Below are 12,437 nucleotides of genomic sequence, written 5' to 3' on the forward strand. Positions count from 1 at the left end.
ACTTTATGTATATAGGGGCTAGAGCGATAGCACAGCGGGTAGGACATTTGCCTTGCACTCGGCCAACCCGGGTTTGATTCCCAGCATCCCATATGGTCCCCTGAGCACCACCAAAGGTGATTCCTGACCAGGAGTGACCCCTGTGTATCGCCAAGTGTGACCCAAAAAGAAAAAAAACAACTTTATGTATATAAAAAATATATTTATAGAAGAGAAAATCTTTCACCCTAATTTCCATGTTCTCCAGTTTCCTGACTTCATGCCACGAAATGTTGCAGTTTGTTCTTCTAGAGCTAAACTCTTATTTTAAGCTATTTTCCCCCATCTTACACAAATGATGGCACATCACATACTGAGCCTTATATTTAATCCTGGGTAATGACTATCTCAGCTCATGTAAAACTGCTTTATTTCTACTAGTTACATTAACTGTATAAATCTCCTGCACAATCCCGTTTTAATGTCTTGTGTTAAATATCAACCTCTTAACCTTCTCCTTAATTTAGAAATAGAGCAACCCTGATTGGTAATACTTGTTCTTCCTTCCTGGCAAACTAAAGGCGGTCTGTCAAGCCCTCCTTATAACTCCTACAGCTAGTGCTGGGAGGAAAGAGCAGGCCCTTTCTGCTTAGTGAGATCTAGGATGGCAGTGCAGCAGTGTCTGTCATGTTTTCTGCTTTAAAAGACAAAGGAGCTGGAAAAATACTTCAATAGGCCGAGTACATGCTTTGCATGCTGGAAGCTTAGGATCAATTCCTGGGGCCACACAGTTCCCCTGAGTATACCTGGATCAGTGTTTCTCTACCTCCCTGCCCCAAGCCTCTGCCCGCAGCAGTTCAGGTATGGCCCCCAAACCAACCAGGCCACTCCTTTCAATCTATTCCAGTCTATTCAGCCTTGTGCAGGTCCAAGATTTTCTGTAGCTTTTTATCTCTTTCAAGATTTATGGATGGGTCTCTGGAGCAAGGCTGATATAGGAGTTGTGTGGCTGAGCCAGAGGTGGTTTGTGGGCGTGGCTCCCCCATATCTAACTTTGGGTGGTTTAACTTCTCAGAAAACTTGGTCCTAAGTTGTTGGAGTCTGGCCAGAGGCATAGCAGCGATTTGGGGGTGTCAGTGGTTTGGGGTACACCATCAGGCTGCTGCTGTCCTCTCCCCCTCCAGGCTGCGCTGCTCCCTCTGGACCCCATGGCTCAGGAACTCTGGGTATCTGGGTGGGCCATAGTCACCAGAGCAACAGAGCCTGCCCAGGGGCACGGCCCCCATCCTCAGTCTCCAGACATTTGGCACTCAGAGGTTTTCCTACACAAATGCTGTGGGCGGTACTGGTGGCACAGGCTGGTCCAAGGAAGAAGTGGTGGCAGGGACCCCCTGATGGCAGAGTTGCCTCAGCTGGCCTCCCATGGTGGGATCCTGGGTGCCCCCCAACTCCTGGGCCCTCGCTCAATCGTAGGCAAGCTGAACCCGAAGAGCCCTATTCCTGCGCTACACTTCATCCAGCACGCGGCTGTCTGTCCTTGGAGCTGCGAGCCGCGGGAGCTCCTCTGTGGGGTCACGGGGCCTGTGCGGGCTCTGCTGCCATCTTCACGAGGCCATTCCGCTGGCACTCTGCCGCCAGCACCAGTTTGGTTCCACCTAAAGCCACCCTTTTTGAGAAAAAATATTTAAAGGCCACTTACAGTCATTCACGCAGAAATTTTGTGAGCCCATTGGTCCCGTTGTTCAAAGCGCTGAGAGCTGCGGCTGTTCTGCCCACTCTTGCGCCTGCTGCCACCATCTGGGGACTGTCCACTCTCACTATTAAAATGGCAGTTCTTCACCCAGTCTTAAGAGCCAAACCATTTATTTCAGCACTTTATAGTCAAACCATTTCAGGAAATCAACAGATACTTGTTTTGTCCCCTACCTGTTTAAAGGCAGACAATCGTGTTGGTCCACCTAGATCAATCCCTCTTGTATGGGGAGCAGAAACAACTTCTTCTAATATAATAATAGACGTAAGCAATTCATTATATTAGTGTTATTGGTTTACTTTGTTATTTGTTGTAAACTTCAATAAGGGGCGGGGGGCGTGGCCTCTGGGTGGTGCGTGGACCGAGCAGCCCAGATGAGCTGGAAGCCTCCTCCTGGCTGTGGTGCCCACATGAACCTCAGAAAGAGGGGGCTCCTGCAATTTTAGAAGTGCACCAGAAGTAGGACTCTGACCAGGACCGGCACCAGTGCTAGGCCCTTCCCCACAGCGGCAGCAGGGGTTGTGGTCTCCCGGACAGCGGCCTCTTAGTTAATGTCCCCTTTCAGAGCACTTTGGACTCATATCTCTACCACCAGTTACCTAATTCTTACAAGGACAGCCAGCCACATTAGGCCAATAGTCCACCAGCCTATTCCAGTAAAAATACTCCCCAAACTCAACAAAATACCGGTGAACACAAGAATCTGAACAAGCCTAATGTAAAAGAACAACATCCTCTGAAGCTGTACTAGAGGCCTCACATAAGTCACACAGGAGCACCAAGAGGAAGTGAGTCTTCTAGAAGGAGACCACCACCAACCAAGCCCATCCGGAGCCCTCCCTCGCAGCGGGAGGGGGACACTGCGAGTGAACTACTGCAGCAACATGGAGTAGTATGGAGTGGTATGGAGTAGTATGGAGTAGTATGCGCAACAGCACAGATCCCCACCACTAGGAGTGGATGAAAAAAATAGCCCTGAAGCCTCAACAGAGAATACCCACATATACAACCTCTCTGATATAAATTTCAATAAGCTTTGTTATCCCTTATTAGTCTTTGAGGCGCCAGGGGCTCATCCTGGCAAATGATGCTTTACTGCCTCTGACTCTGCCTCCTCAGGGCAAGACATAAAGAATCCTTTACATGCACATGCACACAAGGTTGGAAGCTGACCCAGGAACTTTGAATCTTAAGAGTTCTTCCCAGCTCACATAGAAACAGCACCACAGAGGAGCTGGCAGTGACAGGAGCTCTGTGTGAGGCCCCAAGGCACCTTATCAGGGACCAGTCTGGGTTTTTTCCACCCAGGTGTTTTTGTCCCTTTTGTTCAGAGAAATAAAAACCAATTCTCTTTTTCTCAAATTATTTTTATCAAGGTATCATACTTTACAGTTCTGTAACTATGAAGTATTGACTTTAACATTACTGTGTAGCCCTACCTGTACAATAATATTAAAGTCAATATTTCATAGTTGCAGAACACTACAACCAGTCTTTCCACATCCCTCCACTATTACCTCACCCCTAAGTTCTTACTGATTATATCTCAGGATTTGTTTCCATTGGGAATTGTCTCATCATGCTTTTTGTCGCTTTTTAATTCTATACATACAAGTGAGATCATCTGATATTTATTTCACTTTTTTGACTCATTACACTTAGCATGACCTTGCCAGATCCCTCTACATTTCAGAAAACTGAACAATCTCATCTTTTCTTATAGCTAAATAGTGTTAATTGTGTATCACTGTATCACTATATCACTGTCATCCTATTGCTCATTGATTTGCAAAAGTGGGCACCATTAATGTCTCCATTGTGAGACTTGTTACTGTTTTTGACACATTGAATACACCACAGGTAGCTTGCTAGGCTCTGCCATGCGGGTGAGATACTCTCAGTAGCTTGCCGGGCTCTCCGAGAGGGACGGAGGAATCGAACCTGGGTTGGCTGTATGCAAGGCAAATGCCCTGCCTGCTGTGCTATTGCTCCAGCCCTCAATTGTGTACATATTTCTTTATGTCTTTGTCCACTTATCTGTTGCTGGGTATTTGGACTGTTTCCAGATACTATTATAATTAGCACCACGATGAACATAGGTACACATACATCTTTTTTTTTTTTTCTTTTTGGGTCACACCCGGCAATACACAGAAGTTACTCCTGGCTCATGCACTTAGGAATTACTCCTGGTGGTGCTCGGGGAACCATATGGGATGCTGGGAATCAAACCCGGGTCGGCCGCGTGCAAGGCAATTGCCCAACCTGCTGTGCTATTGCTCTGGCCCCACATGCATCTTTTTGAATTTATGTTTTTGTGTTCTTGTGATAGATTCTCAGGAGTGGGATCTCAGGGTTATTTGAAAATTCTGTCACTGTCACTGTCATCCCATTGCTAATTGATTTGCTGAGTGGGCACCAGTAATGTCTCCATTGTGAGACTTGTTGTTACTATTTTTTGTATATAGAATATGCCACGGGTAGCTTGCCAGGTTCTGCCATGTGGGTGAGATACTCTCTATAGCTTGCTGGGCTCTCCGAGAGGGGCAGAAGAATCGAACCTGGGTCAGCTGCGTGCAAGGCAAACGCCCTACTCGCTGCACTATCGCTCCAGCCCCTCTCCAAACTGTTTTCCAGAGAGACTGAACTATGCAATAGTCCCACAAACAGTGACTCAGAGTTCATTTCACCAGATCACTGCCAAAACTACTGCTTCTAATATGTCATATAGACTATTTTTAATGTGTTAAAGTAATATTTTGTTGTCATTTTTGAGTTTCTCTAATAATAAGTGATGTTGAACATTTTTTCATGTACTTGTTTGCTATGTTTATGTTCTTTTTCAGGAAACATCTGCTTGCCCCCCTCCCCCTTTTTTGATGCCATTGGTGTTTTTTGTTGTTTTGAGCTTTGAGAATACTTTATATGTTTTAATTATTATTAACACTTTAATGTATGATGTGAAAAAAATTTTCTGCCAGCTAATGAGATATCTTTTTTAATTTCAGGTCTCATTTATGTTCCAGTACAAAAGCAGAAACTATTTTGTTTGATATTAGTCCTCTTTCCTCCCTCCCTCCCTTCCTCCTTTCCTCCCTTCCTTCTTTCCTTCTTCCTTTCTTTCCTTCCCCTGTCAATGCTCAGGGGTTATTCCTGGCTCTGCATTGAGGAATTACTTCTGGTGGTGCTCAGGGAATCATATTGAGATGCTGGGGATTGAACCCGGGTTGGCCACTAGCAAGGCAAGTGCCCTATCTGCTGTGCTGTCCTTCCAGCTTATTATTTATTTCTGCTTGTGTGTGTGTGTGTGTGTGTGTGTGTGTGTGTGTGTGTGTGTGTGTGTGTGTGGTATTTTACCAGTGGGGTTGTTCATTGAAAATGCCTGTGAGGTCAAGACTTCTGAGGCCTGTTGTTTTCCTCCATGCATTGTGTGGAGGCAGTTTGATGTAGAGGTCTTGAATTGACCTTTGTGTATAATGTAATATAGGGATCTCAATTAATGCTTTTTTCCCATGTGGCTAATTAATTTTCTCAGCATGATTGGTTGAAGAGCTCTCTTTACTTCACTTCATGCATCTGGTTTCTTTGTCATAAATTAGATAATAAATTTGAGGATTTATCTCTGGGCTTTAAACAAACAAAAAAAACCCCACTTTTTTTGTTGTTATTGACCGCCAGTAAGGCAAACACCCTCCCCACTGTACTATTGCTCCAGTACCCCTAAAAAAACTTTTAAAGTTTAGTGAGGTAGAGTAATTCTTTTTCAGGTCAAGAACAAGGACCCACTAGCTGGGAAGCTATCTCAGTACCTATTATGTGTCAGGTATCTTTTCAATTATTGAATCTTGTAGCAGTCAATGAGGTAGGTGGTATAATTTATATTTTAGAGATGACAAAATGGAGAGAGGAATTAAGCAACTTGCCCAATTGTCTACTGTCAGCAAGATAATCTTCCAACTAGTGGGTTCTTGGTCAAAACAAAATACAAAAGTTATGCTACAGAGCTAATTTTGAAGGTTGGTTTTGTTTTTTTTCTTCAAACTAAAAGGACACACATTCAGTAAAAACTCAGTTTTGCTCCAAAATGATGTATACCTTGCAGTGACATAGCCTGTTCTCTGGTTCTATGAGGTGACCTTGGGGAGGCAGAAAGACCTCTTAGGGTTTCAAAACTCCCACTTCACGTTCTTACCCTGAGGGGAGGTGAGGAGCGAAGCTGCTAAGAATTTCACCAGACCTTTTTCTTTGCACTAGCTGTGAAGAATGATAAAGGACATAGGGTAATATCAGTAGCTATAACATAAATGACATAATATACTGATTAATAACACTAACACCACAGTTGTCAAAAGTAATAGTTCCAGGATCTGAACCTGAACTCATGTTTATTTTGTAACAACTAAGGGGATAGAAATGTAAGATAGCATGTAATAAAGATTTGTTGAATGAACTTGGAACTAGCCTTGATAATTGGAGAAGTAGAATCAATAGAAGTTGGTGAGCATCAGAGCTGTAGTGTTGTGGAGGTAGGAGGAGGAGAAGGAAGAGTGATAGTTTTGCATTTATTTTAGGAATATCATTGCTAGGCTCAATGAAGGCCAAGGTAAGAAGTATGCCTTCTTAAATGTACCAGGGAAGACAGGTTGCCTTCCTTTATCTTTCAGTGTGAGATAAATTTATCCTACATCCTTCAGTATAGGTGTAAATACAAGTTGATGACTCAAATGGGAAAGTCAAGTCTCTGTTACATTCCAAGGATGGAGTTTCTTTCTCCTTTCTCTGAAGGAAACAATTCTGTATCTTTGGTGGTCCTAAAGTGCTGTCTTAGAGTTTTGTTCACCCTTCCTCATGCATTACCAAATCTGGAAAAATTGACTCAAGGTCACTTTACCCATTCCAAATACTCTTGAACGTTTTGGTTCTGACAGTAAGTGCAGCCTCCTCACAGTAGGTACTGAAACTGAAACTTTCTGATACCCTGCCTGCCCCTCTTAGCACTTGTTCCTGGGTTCCATGATTACAGTGAGCTGTTTTTCCCCTATTAACTCTATTAATATATTATAGCTTATTACCCAGCCCAGGAAAATTTGAATTCTTACAAGACTTTCTTGGAGGATGGGGTGAGGGCAGCGGAAGGCAGAAATAAGGCCTAAATCCAATAGAATTTATTTGCTGAATAAGGAATTATGAATGTTGGGACCTAACTATCTGAGTTCTTGGTTGCTCTGCAGTCTTGATCAAATTATCTCTCTGTGCCTTATTTTCTTTATCTCTAAAATGAAGACAACAGTTTTGGGGCTGGAGAGATAGCACAGCGGGTAGGGTGTTTGCCTTGCACGCGGCCAACCCGGGTTCAAATCCCAGCATCCCATATGGTCCCCTGAGCACGGCCAGGGGTAATTCCTGAGTGCAGAGCCAGGAGTAACCACTGTGCATCGCTAGGTGTGACCCAAAAAGCAAAAAAAAAAAAAAAAAATGAAGACAACAGTTTTATTTAATTTATAAGTCTGTTGTGAGGATAAAATGGTGCTAAGGTATAAATATTTAAAAAAAGGTTACATCGCAGCAGGGCCGGAGCGATAGTGCAGTGGGTAGGGTGTTTGCCTTGCATGCGGCTGACTTGGGTTCAATACCTGGTGTTCCATATGGTCCTCCAAGCTCTGCCAGCAGTGGCTCCTGGGTACAGAGACCGGAGTAACACCTGAGCATCACCAGGTGTGACCCAAAAGGCAAAAGAAAAAGAATACATCGCATGTGTGAGTTATTGTTGGGATGTGGGAAGTGAGTGGTAGAACTCCATATCATATGCACTGATACCACTTTTTTAAGGTTCTCAGCATAAGAATTAGGTTTTGCAGATGACTACTTAACAAAGCTCTATGCCAATTTTAGATGTTTGTTTAAGGACATTTCATTTTTGGGAGTTGGGGGCTAGCACAGGAAGCACTTTCTTTGTATGCAGGTGCCACTTGTTCTACCCCTGGTACCATATGGTCCTCCAAGTGCCTAACTAGGAATGTGGCTCAGCAGCAAAGCACAAAGACTTGCTTGCATAACTGTGCTACCTGCCTTATTTTCTGTATAATATTTCATGTCAAATGAGCAAAAGTATATAATAAAATTGAAAAAATATCAAGTGATACAAATATCTACATAAATTGGGATAAGCCACTACATAAACTTAATATTGTTAAATAGATTTCGGTGAAATGATATTGCCCTGCTGAACCCCTCTCTTTACATCAGCAATCACTTCCTTGTAGAATGGTGAGATCCTGGTGGTGCATCCATAATACAGCTCGCGGAGGATCTTAATGTACTGAGTTTGAACGCCCTGTTTGGCTAGGGCTTTGATGACCACTTCAGTCTCAACAGAATCGAAGGCCTTCTTTAAATCGATGAATGTTGGACAGAGCGGCATCTTGCACTCTCTCGAAACTTCAATGAGTTTAGTCACCATGTGGATATGGTCGATCGTGCTGAATCCTTTTTGGAACCTGGCTTGCTCGCATGGTTGTCCTTCATCTAGTGTTCTGCCTATTCTATTCAGGATGACACGAGTGAACAACTTGTAGATGACAGACAGCAGGCAGATTGGGCAATAGTTGCTGATGTCCTGGATATCTCCCTTCTTGTACAACAGAACAGTCCTGCTGTTTTTCCACTGGGATGGAACTTTGCATTCAAACAGGTAGTGTGTGAAGAGCCGAGCCAGTGTATTGATGAGTACTGTCAGCAGATTCCTCAGGTGTTCGGGTCTGACCTTGTCTGGGCCAGGTGCTGTAGAGGTCTTTACCGATGAAATGCCATGTTGGATTTTGGAAGGGAGGACATTGGGAATGACATATCCATCCTGCGGAATTTGGTATGTGGGCAGAGGGATGTGGCTGTCAAAGAGATCTGAGTGCAATATGAATAATACTCACCATTGCCCTTCTGGAAGATGTGATAGATCCATCAGGACGTCGGAGGGCAGTCATCTTGGTCTTGTAGTTGGTGAAGGACAGGCGAGCGTTGCGAATACTTTTCCCGGCTTCTGCCAAATCGGCCAACACTTCTGCTCTTCTCTCTTTGAGGTCTTCCTTTATCGCTTCTCTGCACAGCTTTGTGAGCTCGGACATTAGCTTGGGGTTGCCTGAGGCTTGTGCAAACCACATTGACGAATGAGCTTGAGAGTTTCCAAAGACAGGCGTCTGCTTGTGGTTTTCTCACTCTTGGCATTCTTTGCGCAGTCATGGAGGTGCTGAACCAGTCGATCGTATTCCTCGTCGATGTTGTCAAGGATGGCATCTTCCCACATTGCCGCAATAGTGCCAAAGAGCTCCCAGTTGGTGGTCATTCTGGGAGTTCCTTTCTTAAATATAAACTTTGCAGACCTTTCTCCCTGCTCTGTGAAGTAGAATTTTGCACAAAGGAGATGGTGGTTCGATCCTGTTTGAAATTTTGGGACAACAGCGACGTCGGTCAGGCAAAACCTTCGATTGAATATGATGTGGTCAATTTATTTTATTTTATTTTATTTTAAATTTTAATTTTTTTATTGAGTCACCATGTGGAAAGTTACAAAGTTTTCAGGTTTAAATCTCAGTTATACAATGCTCGTATACCCATCCCTTCACCAGTGCAAATATTCCACCACCAAGAATCCCAGTATAGCTCCACCCCGCACCCCCACACCTCTAAACCCCCCACGCCCCTAGCCCCCCCACCTGTGTAACTAATAAATTTCACTTTACTTTCACTTTGATTGCATACAATATTTCAACAAAACTCACTATTATTGTTTGGAGAGTCTCTCCCCTAAAGTCAGACCTGCTGAAAAGGAAGCATTAGATAATTTGTTTTCCATTGCTGAGGATGAAGACGTATGAGGTCGAGTGAATGATGTGGTCAGTTTAATTGTGGAACTGTCCACTGGGAGACTCCCATGTCCAGTGTTTAGATTTGGCCTTCTGGAACTGTGAGTTACTATGGATGGTCTTGGTCGACATGATAAACTCAGGCAGTCTCTCACCCTGATCGTTCCATTGTAGGCCATGGGTCCCAATGTGGAGTTCTTCAGGCCACCTTCTCGATCCTATCTTGGCATTAAAATCACCAACAATGATCTTGTAGAAGGTGTGGTCTTCTTTACAGAACCTCTCCAGTTCCATATAGAACTTCTCAATTTCTTCTTCATCATAGTTGGATGTTGGTGCATAGACAACGAAGATAGAAACTGCAGGCAGTGAGCCACATTTATTCAAGTATAATCGTCCAATTCGGGTTGTTAGACATTCGAATGAATCAATGCTCATGGCCAATTTTGTGTTGACAAGGACACCAATGCCACCGACACCTCTGTTGTCACATGTTCTGAGGAAAGATTCTTCTCCAGTGTCAAAAATTGTGTGATGTGATCGATGTCTTCTTGTTTAAGTCAGACCAATGACGTCCTACTTGATCTTCTGCGCTTGTACCATCAGGTCCTCGATGGATGCTTCTGATGCAAGCGTACGTGCGTTGAAAGTACAGACAGTCGTTTTAGTCTTTCTTTGTTTTGGCAGTCTAGTTCCTCCCTGAGATTTTTTCAGCCTCTCCTTGCTTATCTTTCTTAATGTTGCCAGTGTCAGTGAATGAGGTCCATTGTTGTTACTGTTTTTGGCATATCAAATATACCACAGGTAGCTTGCTAGGCTCTGCTGTGTGGGCTGGGTACTCTCGGCAGCTTGCCAGGCTCTCCGAGAGGGATGGAGGCTTTTAAGGCAGTCTCCAATTACCCTTAGAGGTGTTCCCATGGTTCACACCATATTTGAACCCTATCAAATATGGTGCCAGAATTATGAAAAATGAGTATTAAGTATGTTAGGGTCTATTGCATGGCTGCTTTGCAGCCAAGCATACCAGAGAACAGCCTGGTGCGTGGCGATGACTGGGTAGTGGAGGTAGTGGGGGTTGGCTGGTGAGGTATTTATCTAGCTTGGGTAGGGTGGGGCGTTTGGGTTTGACCCCCTCCCTAGAGTGCCGGAGATTGGAGGAGGCAGACAGAGGATCTTGTTTCCAGATCTTGTTGAGCCTAGAGTCAAAGGTCGCAAAGATCTGCTTATCTGGTTTTGTGGGGCTTCACTCGTGCATGAGGTTCAGACTAAGTGTCCGGAGAGTGGCCTGGTGTGTGGCAGTGGCTGGGTAGTGGAGGTAGTAGGGGTTGGCCAGTGAGGTATTTATCTGGCTTGGGTAGGGTAAAGCATCTGGTGCCACCCTCAAGAACATCATGCGAGAACTGGAATGGGAATGAGAAGGAATGGGAGTGAAGATAGATGGTCGGCAACTGCACCACCTCCGCTTCGCTGATGACATTGTTCTCATAACGCCAAACATTAGCCAAGCAGCACAAATGCTGGCCAACTTCAACCGTGAGTGTGGAAAGGTCAGACTTCAGCTGAACCTCAACAAGACGATGCTCATGAAAAATGAACTAATCCCTGATGCTCCATTTGCTCTCAATGGAACGAACATCTCCAAATGCAGCAGCTATGTGTACCTGGGTCGAGAACTCAACATGAGGAATAACTTGGCGCCAGAACTGCACAGGAGGAAGAGAGCAGCATGGAACGCCTTCAAGAGTGTCGAAGAAGTGGTTAAGAGGACGAAGGACCTCTGACTCTGGGCACATCTTTTCGATTCCATTGTTCTTCCTGCGCTAACATACACCTCAGAGACCTGGGCCCTACGCAAACAGGATGAGAATGCTATTTGGGTATCCCAAGGAGAAATCGATTTTTTTTTCTTTTTGGGTCACACCCGGTGATGCACAGGGGTCACTCCTAGTTCTGCACTCAGGAATTACCCCTGGCGGTGCTCAGGGGACCATATGGGATGCTGGGAATTGAACCTGGGTTGGCCGTGTGCAAGACACGCCCTACCCACTGTGCTGTTGCTCCATCCTCCCAAAGAAGAATTGAAAGAGCTATGCTAGGAGTATCACATCTCACTCAAGTGAGAGAAGGAATCTGGAGTTCCGACCTCCATCGATGGTCAAGAATCAGGAACGCTGTCTCGTTTGCCAAGACATCAAAAATCAGATGGTCCAGACATGTAATGCGATTCAGAGATGACTGCTGGACTGGAGCAGTTACTGACTGGATTCCACGGGACGTCTAAAGACCGTGTGGCCGCCCACCAATGAGATGGTCAGACTACTTTGTCAAAACCCTGAATGAATGATTTGAGGCTCTTCCTGTTCTTGGAGTGAGCAGATATCATTGGGCTACACTAGCTCGTGACAGGGACAAATGGAGAAGTTACTGGTGCCTGCTCGAGCAAATCGAAGATCAACGGGAAGACAAGTGATACAAGTGATATTAAATAGATTGATTAGATTTATTAAAGTTAGCTGAAAAACATTTGAATTGTGTGTGCCTGAAGTAGATAAGTTAAATTTGTACATAATGACTTTACAAATAGTTACTTTAGTAAGAGTTAAACAGCCCAGAAGAAATCTGTGCATAGATGCAGTGAGGATTTCAGTATTGGCCTCTAATCAACTGAAGTCGTTTTGTGAAGGAGGCTCTGATTATTTTTAGTTTCCCCAGTGCTGGTCTTCTCTGCATTGTGGGGTCGGTCCTGAGGAAGCCCACTGCTGCCTTAACTCTTTGTGAGTTCTATGGGACTGGCTGGTGGCTAACTAAGTGGCTGACTTCTCTCAAGGGAGGTGAGTTTAACAGGG

This window comes from Sorex araneus, chromosome 2 (assembly GCF_027595985.1).
Source record: "Sorex araneus isolate mSorAra2 chromosome 2, mSorAra2.pri, whole genome shotgun sequence".
Classification (NCBI taxonomy): Eukaryota; Metazoa; Chordata; class Mammalia; order Eulipotyphla; family Soricidae; genus Sorex; species Sorex araneus.